At 55.2% G+C, this 16,882-nt stretch overlaps 33 non-coding genes across 33 annotated transcripts; all 33 read left to right on the top strand.

Annotated features, from left to right (window-relative positions):
* The first annotated feature begins 338 nt into the window (after positions 1-338).
* LOC128320526 (U1 spliceosomal RNA) lies at positions 339-502 on the top strand. Its single transcript, XR_008304051.1, has one exon. It is a non-coding gene; the product is annotated as a U1 spliceosomal RNA (small nuclear RNA).
* Positions 503-859: 357 nt separating this feature from the next.
* Positions 860-1,023, top strand: LOC128320617 (U1 spliceosomal RNA). The gene has a single exon (XR_008304184.1). It is a non-coding gene; the product is annotated as a U1 spliceosomal RNA (small nuclear RNA).
* Positions 1,024-1,364: 341 nt separating this feature from the next.
* Positions 1,365-1,528, top strand: LOC128320525 (U1 spliceosomal RNA). The gene has a single exon (XR_008304050.1). It is a non-coding gene; the product is annotated as a U1 spliceosomal RNA (small nuclear RNA).
* A 350-nt stretch (positions 1,529-1,878) lies between these two features.
* Positions 1,879-2,042, top strand: LOC117598532 (U1 spliceosomal RNA). The gene has a single exon (XR_004579168.1). It is a non-coding gene; the product is annotated as a U1 spliceosomal RNA (small nuclear RNA).
* A 350-nt stretch (positions 2,043-2,392) lies between these two features.
* On the top strand, positions 2,393-2,556 carry LOC117598573 (U1 spliceosomal RNA). Its single transcript, XR_004579210.2, has one exon. It is a non-coding gene; the product is annotated as a U1 spliceosomal RNA (small nuclear RNA).
* A 341-nt stretch (positions 2,557-2,897) lies between these two features.
* Positions 2,898-3,061, top strand: LOC128320587 (U1 spliceosomal RNA). Its single transcript, XR_008304144.1, has one exon. It is a non-coding gene; the product is annotated as a U1 spliceosomal RNA (small nuclear RNA).
* Positions 3,062-3,402: 341 nt separating this feature from the next.
* LOC128320524 (U1 spliceosomal RNA) lies at positions 3,403-3,566 on the top strand. Its single transcript, XR_008304049.1, has one exon. It is a non-coding gene; the product is annotated as a U1 spliceosomal RNA (small nuclear RNA).
* Positions 3,567-3,916: 350 nt separating this feature from the next.
* LOC117598599 (U1 spliceosomal RNA) lies at positions 3,917-4,080 on the top strand. Its single transcript, XR_004579235.2, has one exon. It is a non-coding gene; the product is annotated as a U1 spliceosomal RNA (small nuclear RNA).
* A 341-nt stretch (positions 4,081-4,421) lies between these two features.
* On the top strand, positions 4,422-4,585 carry LOC117598533 (U1 spliceosomal RNA). Its single transcript, XR_004579169.1, has one exon. It is a non-coding gene; the product is annotated as a U1 spliceosomal RNA (small nuclear RNA).
* Positions 4,586-4,935: 350 nt separating this feature from the next.
* On the top strand, positions 4,936-5,099 carry LOC117598534 (U1 spliceosomal RNA). Its single transcript, XR_004579170.1, has one exon. It is a non-coding gene; the product is annotated as a U1 spliceosomal RNA (small nuclear RNA).
* A 341-nt stretch (positions 5,100-5,440) lies between these two features.
* On the top strand, positions 5,441-5,604 carry LOC128320522 (U1 spliceosomal RNA). Its single transcript, XR_008304043.1, has one exon. It is a non-coding gene; the product is annotated as a U1 spliceosomal RNA (small nuclear RNA).
* A 341-nt stretch (positions 5,605-5,945) lies between these two features.
* Positions 5,946-6,109, top strand: LOC128320593 (U1 spliceosomal RNA). Its single transcript, XR_008304149.1, has one exon. It is a non-coding gene; the product is annotated as a U1 spliceosomal RNA (small nuclear RNA).
* A 350-nt stretch (positions 6,110-6,459) lies between these two features.
* LOC128320579 (U1 spliceosomal RNA) lies at positions 6,460-6,623 on the top strand. The gene has a single exon (XR_008304130.1). It is a non-coding gene; the product is annotated as a U1 spliceosomal RNA (small nuclear RNA).
* A 341-nt stretch (positions 6,624-6,964) lies between these two features.
* On the top strand, positions 6,965-7,128 carry LOC128320582 (U1 spliceosomal RNA). Its single transcript, XR_008304137.1, has one exon. It is a non-coding gene; the product is annotated as a U1 spliceosomal RNA (small nuclear RNA).
* A 357-nt stretch (positions 7,129-7,485) lies between these two features.
* On the top strand, positions 7,486-7,649 carry LOC128320521 (U1 spliceosomal RNA). Its single transcript, XR_008304042.1, has one exon. It is a non-coding gene; the product is annotated as a U1 spliceosomal RNA (small nuclear RNA).
* A 341-nt stretch (positions 7,650-7,990) lies between these two features.
* LOC117598536 (U1 spliceosomal RNA) lies at positions 7,991-8,154 on the top strand. The gene has a single exon (XR_004579171.1). It is a non-coding gene; the product is annotated as a U1 spliceosomal RNA (small nuclear RNA).
* A 350-nt stretch (positions 8,155-8,504) lies between these two features.
* LOC117598568 (U1 spliceosomal RNA) lies at positions 8,505-8,668 on the top strand. The gene has a single exon (XR_004579208.2). It is a non-coding gene; the product is annotated as a U1 spliceosomal RNA (small nuclear RNA).
* A 357-nt stretch (positions 8,669-9,025) lies between these two features.
* On the top strand, positions 9,026-9,189 carry LOC128320583 (U1 spliceosomal RNA). The gene has a single exon (XR_008304138.1). It is a non-coding gene; the product is annotated as a U1 spliceosomal RNA (small nuclear RNA).
* A 357-nt stretch (positions 9,190-9,546) lies between these two features.
* Positions 9,547-9,710, top strand: LOC117598537 (U1 spliceosomal RNA). Its single transcript, XR_004579172.1, has one exon. It is a non-coding gene; the product is annotated as a U1 spliceosomal RNA (small nuclear RNA).
* A 350-nt stretch (positions 9,711-10,060) lies between these two features.
* LOC128320520 (U1 spliceosomal RNA) lies at positions 10,061-10,224 on the top strand. The gene has a single exon (XR_008304040.1). It is a non-coding gene; the product is annotated as a U1 spliceosomal RNA (small nuclear RNA).
* A 341-nt stretch (positions 10,225-10,565) lies between these two features.
* LOC128320605 (U1 spliceosomal RNA) lies at positions 10,566-10,729 on the top strand. Its single transcript, XR_008304171.1, has one exon. It is a non-coding gene; the product is annotated as a U1 spliceosomal RNA (small nuclear RNA).
* Positions 10,730-11,079: 350 nt separating this feature from the next.
* Positions 11,080-11,243, top strand: LOC128320518 (U1 spliceosomal RNA). The gene has a single exon (XR_008304038.1). It is a non-coding gene; the product is annotated as a U1 spliceosomal RNA (small nuclear RNA).
* Positions 11,244-11,584: 341 nt separating this feature from the next.
* Positions 11,585-11,748, top strand: LOC128320585 (U1 spliceosomal RNA). The gene has a single exon (XR_008304142.1). It is a non-coding gene; the product is annotated as a U1 spliceosomal RNA (small nuclear RNA).
* A 341-nt stretch (positions 11,749-12,089) lies between these two features.
* LOC128320517 (U1 spliceosomal RNA) lies at positions 12,090-12,253 on the top strand. The gene has a single exon (XR_008304037.1). It is a non-coding gene; the product is annotated as a U1 spliceosomal RNA (small nuclear RNA).
* A 350-nt stretch (positions 12,254-12,603) lies between these two features.
* On the top strand, positions 12,604-12,767 carry LOC128320614 (U1 spliceosomal RNA). The gene has a single exon (XR_008304181.1). It is a non-coding gene; the product is annotated as a U1 spliceosomal RNA (small nuclear RNA).
* Positions 12,768-13,117: 350 nt separating this feature from the next.
* LOC117598539 (U1 spliceosomal RNA) lies at positions 13,118-13,281 on the top strand. The gene has a single exon (XR_004579173.1). It is a non-coding gene; the product is annotated as a U1 spliceosomal RNA (small nuclear RNA).
* A 341-nt stretch (positions 13,282-13,622) lies between these two features.
* LOC128320592 (U1 spliceosomal RNA) lies at positions 13,623-13,786 on the top strand. The gene has a single exon (XR_008304148.1). It is a non-coding gene; the product is annotated as a U1 spliceosomal RNA (small nuclear RNA).
* Positions 13,787-14,136: 350 nt separating this feature from the next.
* On the top strand, positions 14,137-14,300 carry LOC117598575 (U1 spliceosomal RNA). Its single transcript, XR_004579212.2, has one exon. It is a non-coding gene; the product is annotated as a U1 spliceosomal RNA (small nuclear RNA).
* Positions 14,301-14,641: 341 nt separating this feature from the next.
* LOC117598541 (U1 spliceosomal RNA) lies at positions 14,642-14,805 on the top strand. The gene has a single exon (XR_004579177.2). It is a non-coding gene; the product is annotated as a U1 spliceosomal RNA (small nuclear RNA).
* A 357-nt stretch (positions 14,806-15,162) lies between these two features.
* On the top strand, positions 15,163-15,326 carry LOC117598545 (U1 spliceosomal RNA). Its single transcript, XR_004579186.1, has one exon. It is a non-coding gene; the product is annotated as a U1 spliceosomal RNA (small nuclear RNA).
* Positions 15,327-15,676: 350 nt separating this feature from the next.
* On the top strand, positions 15,677-15,840 carry LOC128320578 (U1 spliceosomal RNA). Its single transcript, XR_008304129.1, has one exon. It is a non-coding gene; the product is annotated as a U1 spliceosomal RNA (small nuclear RNA).
* A 357-nt stretch (positions 15,841-16,197) lies between these two features.
* Positions 16,198-16,361, top strand: LOC113524655 (U1 spliceosomal RNA). The gene has a single exon (XR_003402579.2). It is a non-coding gene; the product is annotated as a U1 spliceosomal RNA (small nuclear RNA).
* A 357-nt stretch (positions 16,362-16,718) lies between these two features.
* On the top strand, positions 16,719-16,882 carry LOC128320611 (U1 spliceosomal RNA). The gene has a single exon (XR_008304177.1). It is a non-coding gene; the product is annotated as a U1 spliceosomal RNA (small nuclear RNA).

Here is a 16,882-nt window from a genome sequence, read left to right as displayed (position 1 = left end):
CGCAACTCTGGTGGAAAGAAAGATAGAGCCGTGCTATGTGTTTGTGGTTAGGCCTCACACAGAGACATATGGGCACCAGAGGGCGACGTGTGGAGAAAACCCACCTGGCTCCAGGCGTGCTGGTTTCTTCAGTCTTCTGTTAGGTGTGAGACACACGGTCATGTCCATATCCTGCCTGACCAGTAGATGGAGCCCGCATGAGCTCCCCACTAGTATCTTGTGCTGACTTGGAAAGGGAGGGGCCATAAATTATGCAAGGCCCTGCCCCGAGGCTTTCTGCACCCTCATCCAGCTGCCCACAGCCTTGCAGGGCCCTTCTCATACAGACAAAGGAGTTCATACTTACCTGGCAGGGGCGATACCATGATCAGGAAGGTGGTTCGCCCAAGGCGAGGCTCAGCCATTGCACTCGGGCTGTGCTGACCCTTGCGAATTCCCCAAATGTGGGAATCTCGACTGCATAATTTCTGATAGTGGGGGACTGCGTTCGCGCTCTCCCCTGACACGCAACTCTGGTGGAAAGGAAGATAGAGCAGTGCTCTGTGTTTATGTGGCTCTGTGTTTGTGGTTAGGCCTCACACAGAGACATATGGGCACCAGAGGGCGACGTGTGGAGAAAACCCACCTGGCTCCAGGCGTGCTGGTTTCTTCAGTCTTCTGTTAGGTGTGAGACACACGGTCATGTCCATATCCTGCCTGACCAGTAGATGGAGCCCGCATGAGCTCCCCACTAGTATCTTGTGCTGACTTGGAAAGGGAGGGGCCATAAATTATGCAAGGCCCTGCCCCGAGGCTTTCTGCACCCTCATCCAGCTGCCCACAGCCTTGCAGGGCCCTTCTCATACAGACAAAGGAGTTCATACTTACCTGGCTGGGGCGATACCATGATCAGGAAGGTGGTTCGCCCAAGGCGAGGCTCAGCCATTGTACTCGGGCTGTACTGACCCTTGCGAATTCCCCAAATGTGGGAATCTCGACTGCATAATTTCTGATAGTGGGGGACTGCGTTCGCGCTCTCCCCTGACACGCAACTCTGGTGGAAAGAAAGATAGAGCCGTGCTATGTGTTTGTGGTTAGGCCTCACACAGAGACATATGGGCACCAGAGGGCGACGTGTGGAGAAAACCCACCTGGCTCCAGGCATGCTGGCTTCTTCAGTCTTCTGTTAGGTGTGAGACACACGGTCATGTCTATATCCTGCCTGACCAGTAGATGGAGCCCGCATGAGCTCCCCACTAGTATCTTGTGCTGACTTGGAAGGGGACGGGCCAGAAATTATGCAAGGCCCTGCCCCGAGGCTTTCTGCACCCTCATCCAGCTGCCCACAGCCTTGCAGGGCCCTTCTCATACAGACAAAGGAGTTCATACTTACCTGGCAGGGGCGATACCATGATCAGGAAGGTGGTTCGCCCAAGGCGAGGCTCAGCCATTGCACTCGGGCTGTGCTGACCCTTGCGAATTCCCCAAATGTGGGAATCTCGACTGCATAATTTCTGATAGTGGGGGACTGCGTTCGCGCTCTCCCCTGACACGCAACGCTGGTGGAAAGAAAGATAGAGCTGTGTTTGTGTGGCTCTGTGTTTGTGGTTAGGCCTCACACAGAGACATATGGGCACCAGAGGGCGACGTGTGGAGAAAACCCACCTGGCTCCAGGCGTGCTGGTTTCTTCAGTCTTCTGTTAGGTGTGAGACAAACGGTCATGTCCATATCCTGCCTGACCAGTAGATGGAGCCCGCATGAGCTCCCCACTAGTATCTTGTGCTGACTTGGAAGGGGAGGGGCCAGAAATTATGCAAGGCCCTGCCCCGAGGCTTTCTGCACCCTCATCCAGCTGCCCACAGCCTTGCAGGGCCCTTCTCATACAGACAAAGGAGTTCATACTTACCTGGCAGGGGCGATACCATGATCAGGAAGGTGGTTCGCCCAAGGCGAGGCTCAGCCATTGCACTCGGGCTGTGCTGACCCTTGCGAATTCCCCAAATGTGGGAATCTCGACTGCATAATTTCTGATAGTGGGGGACTGCGTTCGCGCTCTCCCCTGACACGCAACTCTGGTGGAAAGAAAGATTGAGCTGTGTTTGTGTGGCTCTGTGTTTGTGGTTAGGCCTCACACAGAGACATAAGGGCACCAGAGGGCGACGTGTGGAGAAAACCCACCTGGCTCCAGGCGTGCTGGTTTCTTCAGTCTTCTGTTAGGTGTGAGACAAAAGGTCATGTCCATATCCTGCCTGACCAGTAGATGGAGCCCGCATGAGCTCCCCACTAGTATCTTGTGCTGACTTGGAAAGGGAGGGGCCATAAATTATGCAAGGCCCTGCCCCGAGGCTTTCTGCACCCTCATCCAGCTGCCCACAGCCTTGCAGGGCCCTTCTCATACAGACAAAGGAGTTCATACTTACCTGGCAGGGGCGATACCATGATCAGGAAGGTGGTTCGCCCAAGGCGAGGCTCAGCCATTGCACTCGGGCTGTGCTGACCCTTGCGAATTCCCCAAATGTGGGAATCTCGACTGCATAATTTCTGATAGTGGGGGACTGCGTTCGCGCTCTCCCCTGACACGCAACTCTGGTGGAAAGAAAGATAGAGCCGTGCTATGTGTTTGTGGTTAGGCCTCACACAGAGACATATGGGCACCAGAGGGCGACGTGTGGAGAAAACCCACCTGGCTCCAGGCGTGCTGGTTTCTTCAGTCTTCTGTTAGGTGTGAGACACACGGTCATGTCTATATCCTGCCTGACCAGTAGATGGAGCCCGCATGAGCTCCCCACTAGTATCTTGTGCTGACTTGGAAGGGGACGGGCCAGAAATTATGCAAGGCCCTGCCCCGAGGCTTTCTGCACCCTCATCCAGCTGCCCACAGCCTTGCAGGGCCCTTCTCATACAGACAAAGGAGTTCATACTTACCTGGCAGGGGCGATACCATGATCAGGAAGGTGGTTCGCCCAAGGCGAGGCTCAGCCATTGCACTCGGGCTGTGCTGACCCTTGCGAATTCCCCAAATGTGGGAATCTCGACTGCATAATTTCTGATAGTGGGGGACTGCGTTCACGCTCTCCCCTGACACGCAACGCTGGTGGAAAGAAAGATAGAGCCGTGCTATGTGTTTGTGGTTAGGCCTCACACAGAGACATATGGGCACCAGAGGGCGACGTGTGGAGAAAACCCACCTGGCTCGAGGCATGCTGGTTTCTTCAGTCTTCTGTTAGGTGTGAGACACACGGTCATGTCTATATCCTGCCTGACCAGTAGATGGAGCCCGCATGAGCTCCCCACTAGTATCTTGTGCTGACTTGGAAGGGGACGGGCCAGAAATTATGCAAGGCCCTGCCCCGAGGCTTTCTGCACCCTCATCCAGCTGCCCACAGCCTTGCAGGGCCCTTCTCATACAGACAAAGGAGTTCATACTTACCTGGCAGGGGCGATACCATGATCAGGAAGGTGGTTCGCCCAAGGCGAGGCTCAGCCATTGCACTCGGGCTGTGCTGACCCTTGCGAATTCCCCAAATGTGGGAATCTCGACTGCATAATTTCTGATAGTGGGGGACTGCGTTCGCGCTCTCCCCTGACACGCAACTCTGGTGGAAACAAAGATTGAGCTGTGTTTGTGTGGCTCTGTGTTTGTGGTTAGGCCTCACACAGAGACATATGGGCACCAGAGGGCGACGTGTGGAGAAAACCCGCCTGGCTCCAGGCATGCTGGTTTCTTCAGTCTTCTGTTAGGTGTGAGACACACGGTCATGTCTATATCCTGCCTGACCAGTAGATGGAGCCCGCATGAGCTCCCCACTAGTATCTTGTGCTGACTTGGAAGGGAACGGGCCAGAAATTATGCAAGGCCCTGCCCCGAGGCTTTCTGCACCCTCATCCAGCTGCCCACAGCCTTGCAGGGCCCTTCTCATACAGACAAAGGAGTTCATACTTACCTGGCAGGGGCGATACCATGATCAGGAAGGTGGTTCGCCCAAGGCGAGGCTCAGCCATTGCACTCGGGCTGTGCTGACCCTTGCGAATTCCCCAAATGTGGGAATCTCGACTGCATAATTTCTGATAGTGGGGGACTGCGTTCGCGCTCTCCCCTGACACGCAACTCTGGTGGAAAGAAAGATAGAGCCGTGCTATGTGTTTGTGGTTAGGCCTCACACAGAGACATATGGGCACCAGAGGGCGACGTGTGGAGAAAACCCACCTGGCTCCAGGCATGCTGGTTTCTTCAGTCTTCTGTTAGGTGTGAGACAAACGGTCATGTCTATATCCTGCCTGACCAGTAGATGGAGCCCGCATGAGCTCCCCACTAGTATCTTGTGCTGACTTGGAAGGGGACGGGCCAGAAATTATGCAAGGCCCTGCCCCGAGGCTTTCTGCACCTTCATCCAGCTGCCCACAGCCTTGCAGGGCCCTTCTCATACAGACAAAGGAGTTCATACTTACCTGGCAGGGGCGATACCATGATCAGGAAGGTGGTTCGCCCAAGGCGAGGCTCAGCCATTGCACTCGGGCTGTGCTGACCCTTGCGAATTCCCCAAATGTGGGAATCTCGACTGCATAATTTCTGATAGTGGGGGACTGCGTTCGCGCTCTCCCCTGACACGCAACTCTGGTGGAAAGAAAGATTGAGCTGTGTTTGTGTGGCTCTGTGTTTGTGGTTAGGCCTCACACAGAGACATATGGGCACCAGAGGGCGACGTGTGGAGAAAACCCGCCTGGCTCCAGGCATGCTGGTTTCTTCAGTCTTCTGTTAGGTGTGAGACACACGGTCATGTCTATATCCTGCCTGACCAGTAGATGGAGCCCGCATGAGCTCCCCACTAGTATCTTGTGCTGACTTGGAAGGGAACGGGCCAGAAATTATGCAAGGCCCTGCCCCGAGGCTTTCTGCACCCTCATCCAGCTGCCCACAGCCTTGCAGGGCCCTTCTCATACAGACAAAGGAGTTCATACTTACCTGGCAGGGGCGATACCATGATCAGGAAGGTGGTTCGCCCAAGGCGAGGCTCAGCCATTGCACTCGGGCTGTGCTGACCCTTGCGAATTCCCCAAATGTGGGAATCTCGACTGCATAATTTCTGATAGTGGGGGACTGCGTTCGCGCTCTCCCCTGACACGCAACTCTGGTGGAAAGAAAGATAGAGCCGTGCTATGTGTTTGTGGTTAGGCCTCACACAGAGACATATGGGCACCAGAGGGCGACGTGTGGAGAAAACCCACCTGGCTCCAGGCATGCTGGTTTCTTCAGTCTTCTGTTAGGTGTGAGACAAACGGTCATGTCTATATCCTGCCTGACCAGTAGATGGAGCCCGCATGAGCTCCCCACTAGTATCTTGTGCTGACTTGGAAGGGGACGGGCCATAAATTATGCAAGGCCCTGCCCCGAGGCTTTCTGCACCCTCATCCAGCTGCCCACAGCCTTGCAGGGCCCTTCTCATACAGCCAAAGGAGTTCATACTTACCTGGCAGGGGCGATACCATGATCAGGAAGGTGGTTCGCCCAAGGCGAGGCTCAGCCATTGCACTCGGGCTGTGCTGACCCTTGCGAATTCCCCAAATGTGGGAATCTCGACTGCATAATTTCTGATAGTGGGGGACTGCGTTCGCGCTCTCCCCTGACACACAACTCTGGTGGAAAGAAAGATAGAGCCGTGCTATGTGTTTGTGGTTAGGCCTCACACAGAGACATATGGGCACCAGAGGGCGACGTGTGGAGAAAACCCACCTGGCTCCAGGCATGCTGGTTTCTTCAGTCTTCTGTTAGGTGTGAGACACACGGTCATGTCTATATCCTGCCTGACCAGTAGATGGAGCCCGCATGAGCTCCCCACTAGTATCTTGTGCTGACTTGGAAGGGGACGGGCCAGAAATTATGCAAGGCCCTGCCCCGAGGCTTTCTGCACCCTCATCCAGCTGCCCACAGCCTTGCAGGGCCCTTCTCATACAGACAAAGGAGTTCATACTTACCTGGCAGGGGCGATACCATGATCAGGAAGGTGGTTCGCCCAAGGCGAGGCTCAGCCATTGCACTCGGGCTGTACTGACCCTTGCGAATTCCCCAAATGTGGGAATCTCGACTGCATAATTTCTGATAGTGGGGGACTGCGTTCGCGCTCTCCCCTGACACGCAACTCTGGTGGAAAGAAAGATTGAGCTGTGTTTGTGTGGCTCTGTGTTTGTGGTTAGGCCTCACACAGAGACATATGGGCACCAGAGGGCGACGTGTGGAGAAAACCCACCTGGCTCCAGGCGTGCTGGTTTCTTCAGTCTTCTCTTAGGTGTGAGACACACGGTCATGTCCATATCCTGCCTGACCAGTAGATGGAGCCCGCATGAGCTCCCCACTAGTATCTTGTGCTGACTTGGAAGGGGAGGGGCCATAAATTATGCAAGGCCCTGCCCCGAGGCTTTCTGCACCCTCATCCAGCTGCCCACAGCCTTGCAGGGCCCTTCTCATACAGACAAAGGAGTTCATACTTACCTGGCAGGGGCGATACCATGATCAGGAAGGTGGTTCGCCCAAGGCGAGGCTCAGCCATTGCACTCGGGCTGTGCTGACCCTTGCGAATTCCCCAAATGTGGGAATCTCGACTGCATAATTTCTGATAGTGGGGGGCTGCGTTCGCGCTCTCCCCTGACACGCAACTCTGGTGGAAACAAAGATAGAGCCGTGCTCTGTGTTTGTGGTTAGGCCTCACACAGAGACATAAGGGCACCAGAGGGCGACGTGTGGAGAAAACCCACCTGGCTCCAGGCGTGCTGGTTTCTTCAGTCTTCTGTTAGGTGTGAGACACACGGTCATGTCCATATCCTGCCTGACCAGTAGATGGAGCCCGCATGAGCTCCCCACTAGTATCTTGTGCTGACTTGGAAAGGGAGGGGCCATAAATTATGCAAGGCCCTGCCCCGAGGCTTTCTGCACCCTCATCCAGCTGCCCACAGCCTTGCAGGGCCCTTCTCATACAGACAAAGGAGTTCATACTTACCTGGCAGGGGCGATACCATGATCAGGAAGGTGGTTCGCCCAAGGCGAGGCTCAGCCATTGCACTCGGGCTGTGCTGACCCTTGCGAATTCCCCAAATGTGGGAATCTCGACTGCGTAATTTCTGATAGTGGGGGACTGCGTTCGCGCTCTCCCCTGACACGCAACTCTGGTGGAAAGGAAGATAGAGCAGTGCTCTGTGTTTATGTGGCTCTGTGTTTGTGGTTAGGCCTCACACAGAGACATAAGGGCACCAGAGGGCGACGTGTGGAGAAAACCCACCTGGCTCCAGGCGTGCTGGTTTCTTCAGTCTTCTCTTAGGTGTGAGACACACGGTCATGTCCATATCCTGCCTGACCAGTAGATGGAGCCCGCATGAGCTCCCCACTAGTATCTTGTGCTGACTTGGAAAGGGAGGGGCCATAAATTATGCAAGGCCCTGCCCCGAGACTTTCTGCACCCTCATCCAGCTGCCCACAGCCTTGCAGGGCCCTTCTCATACAGACAAAGGAGTTCATACTTACCTGGCAGGGGCGATACCATGATCAGGAAGGTGGTTCGCCCAAGGCGAGGCTCAGCCATTGCACTCGGGCTGTGCTGACCCTTGCGAATTCCCCAAATGTGGGAATCTCGACTGCATAATTTCTGATAGTGGGGGACTGCGTTCGCGCTCTCCCCTGACACGCAACTCTGGTGGAAAGAAAGATAGAGCCATGCTATGTGTTTGTGGTTAGGCCTCACACAGAGACATATGGGCACCAGAGGGCGACGTGTGGAGAAAACCCACCTGGCTCCAGGCATGCTGGTTTCTTCAGTCTTCTGTTAGGTGTGAGACAAACGGTCATGTCCATATCCTGCCTGACCAGTAGATGGAGCCCGCATGAGCTCCCCACTAGTATCTTGTGCTGACTTGGAAGGGGAGGGGCCAGAAATTATGCAAGGCCCTGCCCCGAGGCTTTCTGCACCCTCATCCAGCTGCCCACAGCCTTGCAGGGCCCTTCTCATACAGACAAAGGAGTTCATACTTACCTGGCAGGGGCGATACCATGATCAGGAAGGTGGTTCGCCCAAGGCGAGGCTCAGCCATTGCACTCGGGCTGTGCTGACCCTTGCGAATTCCCCAAATGTGGGAATCTCGACTGCATAATTTCTGATAGTGGGGGACTGCGTTCGCGCTCTCCCCTGACACGCAACTCTGGTGGAAAGGAAGATAGAGCTGTGTTTGTGTGGCTCTGTGTTTGTGGTTAGGCCTCACACAGAGACATACGGGCACCAGAGGGCGACGTGTGGAGAAAACCCACCTGGCTCCAGGCGTGCTGGTTTCTTCAGTCTTCTGTTAGGTGTGAGACAAACGGTCATGTCCATATCCTGCCTGACCAGTAGATGGAGCCCGCATGAGCTCCCCACTAGTATCTTGTGCTGACTTGGAAGGGGAGGGGCCAGAAATTATGCAAGGCCCTGCCCCGAGGCTTTCTGCACCCTCATCCAGCTGCCCACAGCCTTGCAGGGCCCTTCTCATACAGACAAAGGAGTTCATACTTACCTGGCAGGGGCGATACCATGATCAGGAAGGTGGTTCGCCCAAGGCGAGGCTCAGCCATTGCACTCGGGCTGTGCTGACCCTTGCGAATTCCCCAAATGTGGGAATCTCGACTGCATAATTTCTGATAGTGGGGGATTGCGTTCGCGCTCTCCCCTGACACGCAACTCTGGTGGAAAGGAAGATAGAGCAGTGCTCTGTGTTTGTGTGGCTCTGTGTTTGTGGTTAGGCCTCACACAGAGACATACGGGCACCAGAGGGCGACGTGTGGAGAAAACCCACCTGGCTCCAGGCGTGCTGGTTTCTTCAGTCTTCTGTTAGGTGTGAGACACACGGTCATGTCCATATCCTGCCTGACCAGTAGATGGAGCCCGCATGAGCTCCCCACTAGTATCTTGTGCTGACTTGGAAAGGGAGGGGCCATAAATTATGCAAGGCCCTGCCCCGAGGCTTTCTGCACCCTCATCCAGCTGCCCACAGCCTTGCAGGGCCCTTCTCATACAGACAAAGGAGTTCATACTTACCTGGCAGGGGCGATACCATGATCAGGAAGGTGGTTCGCCCAAGGCGAGGCTCAGCCATTGCACTCGGGCTGTGCTGACCCTTGCGAATTCCCCAAATGTGGGAATCTCGACTGCATAGTTTCTGATAGTGGGGGACTGCGTTCGCGCTCTCCCCTGACACGCAACTCTGGTGGAAAGGAAGATAGAGCAGTGCGCTGTGTTTGTGTGGCTCTGTGTTTGTGGTTAGGCCTCACACAGAGACATAAGGGCACCAGAGGGCGACGTGTGGAGAAAACCCACCTGGCTCCAGGCGTGCTGGTTTCTTCAGTCTTCTGTTAGGTGTGAGACACACGGTCATGTCCATATCCTGCCTGACCAGTAGATGGAGCCCGCATGAGCTCCCCACTAGTATCTTGTGCTGACTTGGAAAGGGAGGGGCCATAAATTATGCAAGGCCCTGCCCCGACGCTTTCTGCACCCTCATCCAGCTGCCCACAGCCTTGCAGGGCCCTTCTCATACAGACAAAGGAGTTCATACTTACCTGGCAGGGGCGATACCATGATCAGGAAGGTGGTTCGCCCAAGGCGAGGCTCAGCCATTGCACTCGGGCTGTGCTGACCCTTGCGAATTCCCCAAATGTGGGAATCTCGACTGCATAATTTCTGATAGTGGGGGACTGCGTTCGCGCTCTCCCCTGACACGCAACGCTGGTGGAAAGAAAGATTGAGCTGTGTTTGTGTGGCTCTGTGTTTGTGGTTAGGCCTCACACAGAGACATATGGGCACCAGAGGGCGACGTGTGGAGAAAACCCACCTGGCTCCAGGCGTGCTGGTTTCTTCAGTCTTCTGTTAGGTGTGAGACAAACGGTCATGTCCATATCCTGCCTGACCAGTAGATGGAGCCCGCATGAGCTCCCCACTAGTATCTTGTGCTGACTTGGAAGGGGAGGGGCCATAAATTATGCAAGGCCCTGCCCCGAGGCTTTCTGCACCCTCATCCAGCTGCCCACAGCCTTGCAGGGCCCTTCTCATACAGACAAAGGAGTTCATACTTACCTGGCAGGGGCGATACCATGATCAGGAAGGTGGTTCGCCCAAGGCGAGGCTCAGCCATTGCACTCGGGCTGTGCTGACCCTTGCGAATTCCCCAAATGTGGGAATCTCGACTGCATAATTTCTGATAGTGGGGGACTGCGTTCGCGCTCTCCCCTGACACGCAACTCTGGTGGAAAGAAAGATAGAGCCGTGCTATGTGTTTGTGGTTAGGCCTCACACAGAGACATATGGGCACCAGAGGGCGACGTGTGGAGAAAACCCGCCTGGCTCCAGGCATGCTGGTTTCTTCAGTCTTCTGTTAGGTGTGAGACACACGGTCATGTCTATATCCTGCCTGACCAGTAGATGGAGCCCGCATGAGCTCCCCACTAGTATCTTGTGCTGACTTGGAAAGGGAGGGGCCATAAATTATGCAAGGCCCTGCCCCGAGGCTTTCTGCACCCTCATCCAGCTGCCCACAGCCTTGCAGGGCCATTCTCATACAGACAAAGGAGTTCATACTTACCTGGCAGGGGCGATACCATGATCAGGAAGGTGGCTCGCCCAAGGGGAGGCTCAGCCATTGCACTCGGGCTGTGCTGACCCTTGCGAATTCCCCAAATGTGGGAATCTCGACTGCATAATTTCTGATAGTGGGGGACTGCGTTCGCGCTCTCCCCTGACACGCAACTCTGGTGGAAAGAAAGATTGAGCTGTGTTTGTGTGGCTCTGTGTTTGTGGTTAGGCCTCACACAGAGACATATGGGCACCAGAGGGCGACGTGTGGAGAAAACCCACCTGGCTCCAGGCGTGCTGGTTTCTTCAGTCTTCTGTTAGGTGTGAGACACACGGTCATGTCCATATCCTGCCTGACCAGTAGATGGAGCCCGCATGAGCTCCCCACTAGTATCTTGTGCTGACTTGGAAAGGGAGGGGCCATAAATTATGCAAGGCCCTGCCCCGAGGCTTTCTGCACCCTCATCCAGCTGCCCACAGCCTTGCAGGGCCCTTCTCATACAGACAAAGGAGTTCATACTTACCTGGCAGGGGCGATACCATGATCAGGAAGGTGGTTCGCCCAAGGCGAGGCTCAGCCATTGCACTCGGGCTGTGCTGACCCTTGCGAATTCCCCAAATGTGGGAATCTCGACTGCATAATTTCTGATAGTGGGGGACTGCGTTCGCGCTCTCCCCTGACACGCAACTCTGGTGGAAAGAAAGATAGAGCCGTGCTATGTGTTTGTGGTTAGGCCTCACACAGAGACATATGGGCACCAGAGGGCGACGTGTGGAGAAAACCCACCTGGCTCCAGGCATGCTGGTTTCTTCAGTCTTCTGTTAGGTGTGAGACACACGGTCATGTCTATATCCTGCCTGACCAGTAGATGGAGCCCGCATGAGCTCCCCACTAGTATCTTGTGCTGACTTGGAAGGGGACGGGCCAGAAATTATGCAAGGCCCTGCCCCGAGGCTTTCTGCACCCTCATCCAGCTGCCCACAGCCTTGCAGGGCCCTTCTCATACAGACAAAGGAGTTCATACTTACCTGGCAGGGGCGATACCATGATCAGGAAGGTGGTTCGCCCAAGGCGAGGCTCAGCCATTGCACTCGGGCTGTGCTGACCCTTGCGAATTCCCCAAATGTGGGAATCTCGACTGCATAATTTCTGATAGTGGGGGACTGCGTTCACGCTCTCCCCTGACACGCAACGCTGGTGGAAAGAAAGATAGAGCCGTGCTATGTGTTTGTGGTTAGGCCTCACACAGAGACATATGGGCACCAGAGGGCGACGTGTGGAGAAAACCCACCTGGCTCGAGGCATGCTGGTTTCTTCAGTCTTCTGTTAGGTGTGAGACACACGGTCATGTCTATATCCTGCCTGACCAGTAGATGGAGCCCGCATGAGCTCCCCACTAGTATCTTGGGCTGACTTGGAAGGGGACGGGCCAGAAATTATGCAAGGCCCTGCCCCGAGGCTTTCTGCACCCTCATCCAGCTGCCCACAGCCTTGCAGGGCCCTTCTCATACAGACAAAGGAGTTCATACTTACCTGGCAGGGGCGATACCATGATCAGGAAGGTGGTTCGCCCAAGGCGAGGCTCAGCCATTGCACTCGGGCTGTGCTGACCCTTGCGAATTCCCCAAATGTGGGAATCTCGACTGCATAATTTCTGATAGTGGGGGACTGCGTTCGCGCTCTCCCCTGACACGCAACTCTGGTGGAAAGAAAGATTGAGCTGTGTTTGTGTGGCTCTGTGTTTGTGGTTAGGCCTCACACAGAGACATATGGGCACCAGAGGGCGACGTGTGGAGAAAACCCACCTGGCTCCAGGCATGCTGGTTTCTTCAGTCTTCTGTTAGGTGTGAGACACACGGTCATGTCTATATCCTGCCTGACCAGTAGATGGAGCCCGCATGAGCTCCCCACTAGTATCTTGTGCTGACTTGGAAGGGGACGGGCCAGAAATTATGCAAGGCCCTGCCCCGAGGCTTTCTGCACCCTCATCCAGCTGCCCACAGCCTTGCAGGGCCCTTCTCATACAGACAAAGGAGTTCATACTTACCTGGCAGGGGCGATACCATGATCAGGAAGGTGGTTCGCCCAAGGCGAGGCTCAGCCATTGCACTCGGGCTGTACTGACCCTTGCGAATTCCCCAAATGTGGGAATCTCGACTGCATAATTTCTGATAGTGGGGGACTGTGTTCGCGCTCTCCCCTGACACGCAACGCTGGTGGAAAGAAAGATTGAGCTGTGTTTGTGTGGCTCTGTGTTTGTGGTTAGGCCTCACACAGAGACATATGGGCACCAGAGGGCGACGTGTGGAGAAAACCCACCTGGCTCCAGGCGTGCTGGTTTCTTCAGTCTTCTGTTAGGTGTGAGACAAACGGTCATGTCCATATCCTGCCTGACCAGTAGATGGAGCCCGCATGAGCTCCCCACTAGTATCTTGTGCTGACTTGGAAGGGGAGGGGCCAGAAATTATGCAAGGCCCTGCCCCGAGGCTTTCTGCACCCTCATCCAGCTGCCCACAGCCTTGCAGGGCCCTTCTCATACAGACAAAGGAGTTCATACTTACCTGGCAGGGGCGATACCATGATCAGGAAGGTGGTTCGCCCAAGGCGAGGCTCAGCCATTGCACTCGGGCTGTGCTGACCCTTGCGAATTCCCCAAATGTGGGAATCTCGACTGCATAATTTCTGATAGTGGGGGACTGCGTTCGCGCTCTCCCCTGACACGCAACTCTGGTGGAAAGAAAGATAGAGCCGTGCTATGTGTTTGTGGTTAGGCCTCACACAGAGACATATGGGCACCAGAGGGCGACGTGTGGAGAAAACCCGCCTGGCTCCAGGCATGCTGGTTTCTTCAGTCTTCTGTTAGGTGTGAGACACACGGTCATGTCTATATCCTGCCTGACCAGTAGATGGAGCCCGCATGAGCTCCCCACTAGTATCTTGTGCTGACTTGGAAGGGGACGGGCCAGAAATTATGCAAGGCCCTGCCCCGAGGCTTTCTGCACCCTCATCCAGCTGCCCACAGCCTTGCAGGGCCCTTCTCATACAGACAAAGGAGTTCATACTTACCTGGCAGGGGCGATACCATGATCAGGAAGGTGGTTCGCCCAAGGCGAGGCTCAGCCATTGCACTCGGGCTGTACTGACCCTTGCGAATTCCCCAAATGTGGGAATCTCGACTGCATAATTTCTGATAGTGGGGGACTGCGTTCGCGCTCTCCCCTGACACGCAACGCTGGTGGAAAGAAAGATTGAGCTGTGTTTGTGTGGCTCTGTGTTTGTGGTTAGGCCTCACACAGAGACATATGGGCACCAGAGGGCGACGTGTGGAGAAAACCCACCTGGCTCCAGGCGTGCTGGTTTCTTCAGTCTTCTGTTAGGTGTGAGACAAACGGTCATGTCCATATCCTGCCTGACCAGTAGATGGAGCCCGCATGAGCTCCCCACTAGTATCTTGTGCTGACTTGGAAGGGGAGGGGCCAGAAATTATGCAAGGCCCTGCCCCGAGGCTTTCTGCACCCTCATCCAGCTGCCCACAGCCTTGCAGGGCCCTTCTCATACAGACAAAGGAGTTCATACTTACCTGGCAGGGGCGATACCATGATCAGGAAGGTGGTTCGCCCAAGGCGAGGCTCAGCCATTGCACTCGGGCTGTGCTGACCCTTGCGAATTCCCCAAATGTGGGAATCTCGACTGCATAATTTCTGATAGTGGGGGACTGCGTTCGCGCTCTCCCCTGACACGCAACTCTGGTGGAAAGAAAGATAGAGCCGTGCTATGTGTTTGTGGTTAGGCCTCACACAGAGACATAAGGGCACCAGAGGGCGACGTGTGGAGAAAACCCACCTGGCTCCAGGCATGCTGGTTTCTTCAGTCTTCTGTTAGGTGTGAGACACACGGTCATGTCTATATCCTGCCTGACCAGTAGATGGAGCCCGCATGAGCTCCCCACTAGTATCTTGTGCTGACTTGGAAAGGGAGGGGCCATAAATTATGCAAGGCCCTGCCCCGAGGCTTTCTGCACCCTCATCCAGCTGCCCACAGCCTTGCAGGGCCCTTCTCATACAGACAAAGGAGTTCATACTTACCTGGCAGGGGCGATACCATGATCAGGAAGGTGGTTCGCCCAAGGCGAGGCTCAGCCATTGCACTCGGGCTGTGCTGACCCTTGCGAATTCCCCAAATGTGGGAATCTCGACTGCGTAATTTCTGATAGTGGGGGACTGCGTTCGCGCTCTCCCCTGACACGCAACTCTGGTGGAAAGGAAGATAGAGCAGTGCTCTGTGTTTATGTGGCTCTGTGTTTGTGGTTAGGCCTCACACAGAGACATAAGGGCACCAGAGGGCGACGTGTGGAGAAAACCCACCTGGCTCCAGGCGTGCTGGTTTCTTCAGTCTTCTCTTAGGTGTGAGACACACGGTCATGTCCATATCCTGCCTGACCAGTAGATGGAGCCCGCATGAGCTCCCCACTAGTATCTTGTGCTGACTTGGAAAGGGAGGGGCCATAAATTATGCAAGGCCCTGCCCCGAGACTTTCTGCACCCTCATCCAGCTGCCCACAGCCTTGCAGGGCCCTTCTCATACAGACAAAGGAGTTCATACTTACCTGGCAGGGGCGATACCATGATCAGGAAGGTGGTTCGCCCAAGGCGAGGCTCAGCCATTGCACTCGGGCTGTGCTGACCCTTGCGAATTCCCCAAATGTGGGAATCTCGACTGCATAATTTCTGATAGTGGGGGACTGCGTTCGCGCTCTCCCCTGACACGCAACTCTGGTGGAAAGGAAGATAGAGCTGTGTTTGTGTGGCTCTGTGTTTGTGGTTAGGCCTCACACAGAGACATACGGGCACCAGAGGGCGACGTGTGGAGAAAACCCACCTGGCTCCAGGCGTGCTGGTTTCTTCAGTCTTCTGTTAGGTGTGAGACAAACGGTCATGTCCATATCCTGCCTGACCAGTAGATGGAGCCCGCATGAGCTCCCCACTAGTATCTTGTGCTGACTTGGAAGGGGAGGGGCCAGAAATTATGCAAGGCCCTGCCCCGAGGCTTTCTGCACCCTCATCCAGCTGCCCACAGCCTTGCAGGGCCCTTCTCATACAGACAAAGGAGTTCATACTTACCTGGCAGGGGCGATACCATGATCAGGAAGGTGGTTCGCCCAAGGCGAGGCTCAGCCATTGCACTCGGGCTGTGCTGACCCTTGCGAATTCCCCAAATGTGGGAATCTCGACTGCATAATTTCTGATAGTGGGGGATTGCGTTCGCGCTCTCCCCTGACACGCAACTCTGGTGGAAAGGAAGATAGAGCAGTGCTCTGTGTTTGTGTGGCTCTGTGTTTGTGGTTAGGCCTCACACAGAGACATACGGGCACCAGAGGGCGACGTGTGGAGAAAACCCACCTGGCTCCAGGCGTGCTGGTTTCTTCAGTCTTCTGTTAGGTGTGAGACACACGGTCATGTCCATATCCTGCCTGACCAGTAGATGGAGCCCGCATGAGCTCCCCACTAGTATCTTGTGCTGACTTGGAAAGGGAGGGGCCATAAATTATGCAAGGCCCTGCCCCGAGGCTTTCTGCACCCTCATCCAGCTGCCCACAGCCTTGCAGGGCCCTTCTCATACAGACAAAGGAGTTCATACTTACCTGGCAGGGGCGATACCATGATCAGGAAGGTGGTTCGCCCAAGGCGAGGCTCAGCCATTGCACTCGGGCTGTGCTGACCCTTGCGAATTCCCCAAATGTGGGAATCTCGACTGCATAGTTTCTGATAGTGGGGGACTGCGTTCGCGCTCTCCCCTGACACGCAACTCTGGTGGAAAGGAAGATAGAGCAGTGCGCTGTGTTTGTGTGGCTCTGTGTTTGTGGTTAGGCCTCACACAGAGACATAAGGGCACCAGAGGGCGACGTGTGGAGAAAACCCACCTGGCTCCAGGCGTGCTGGTTTCTTCAGTCTTCTGTTAGGTGTGAGACACACGGTCATGTCCATATCCTGCCTGACCAGTAGATGGAGCCCGCATGAGCTCCCCACTAGTATCTTGTGCTGACTTGGAAAGGGAGGGGCCATAAATTATGCAAGGCCCTGCCCCGACGCTTTCTGCACCCTCATCCAGCTGCCCACAGCCTTGCAGGGCCCTTCTCATACAGACAAAGGAGTTCATACTTACCTGGCAGGGGCGATACCATGATCAGGAAGGTGGTTCGCCCAAGGCGAGGCTCAGCCATTGCACTCGGGCTGTGCTGACCCTTGCGAATTCCCCAAATGTGGGACTCTCGACTGCATAATTTCTGATAGTGGGGGACTGCGTTTGCGTTCTCCCCTG

The sequence above is a fragment of the Pangasianodon hypophthalmus genome, chromosome 1 (genome assembly GCF_027358585.1).
Source record: "Pangasianodon hypophthalmus isolate fPanHyp1 chromosome 1, fPanHyp1.pri, whole genome shotgun sequence".
In the NCBI taxonomy this organism is placed as follows: domain Eukaryota; kingdom Metazoa; phylum Chordata; class Actinopteri; order Siluriformes; family Pangasiidae; genus Pangasianodon; species Pangasianodon hypophthalmus.
Note: the sequence above shows the minus strand (reverse complement) of the source record. Positions and strands in the feature narration are given on the sequence as shown.